Raw genomic sequence first — 478 nt, forward strand, 5'->3', positions numbered from 1 at the left:
AAATTCTATTTTAATGTTTCAGCTTCTCAAAATAAAATTAATTACTTTATTGTGCAAATAAATATTGATTATATTCAATGATCAAAATATGGTATGGGGCTATAAAGAAGAGAAAGGAGTTAATATTCTAATCCTTACTGTAATCTGTTGTCTGTTCAAACCCACCAGCCACTCCTTATAAGAACGATAAGGCTGCCTACTTCCATTAAAATTTACAATCTCAGAAACCCTATATTTTGAATTGGAACTAATTGAATTGCTCTTCAAAACAATAACAATAATAGGATTGCTAGGGAATGTGTCTGCCATGTACAGTAAGCAGTATACTGGAAACCACAAGGTTGACATTTGGAGCCCAACAACCACTCTGCTGGATGAAAGTGTAGCTTTTTGTTCTGCAAAGATGTACAATAACAGAAATCCAACTCAGGGTCATTAAGAGTTGGAACTGACTCCATGGCACTTAACAACAAAAGAA

Source organism: Chrysochloris asiatica, unplaced genomic scaffold, assembly GCF_000296735.1.
Source record: "Chrysochloris asiatica unplaced genomic scaffold, ChrAsi1.0 scaffold00597, whole genome shotgun sequence".
NCBI classification, from domain to species: domain Eukaryota; kingdom Metazoa; phylum Chordata; class Mammalia; order Afrosoricida; family Chrysochloridae; genus Chrysochloris; species Chrysochloris asiatica.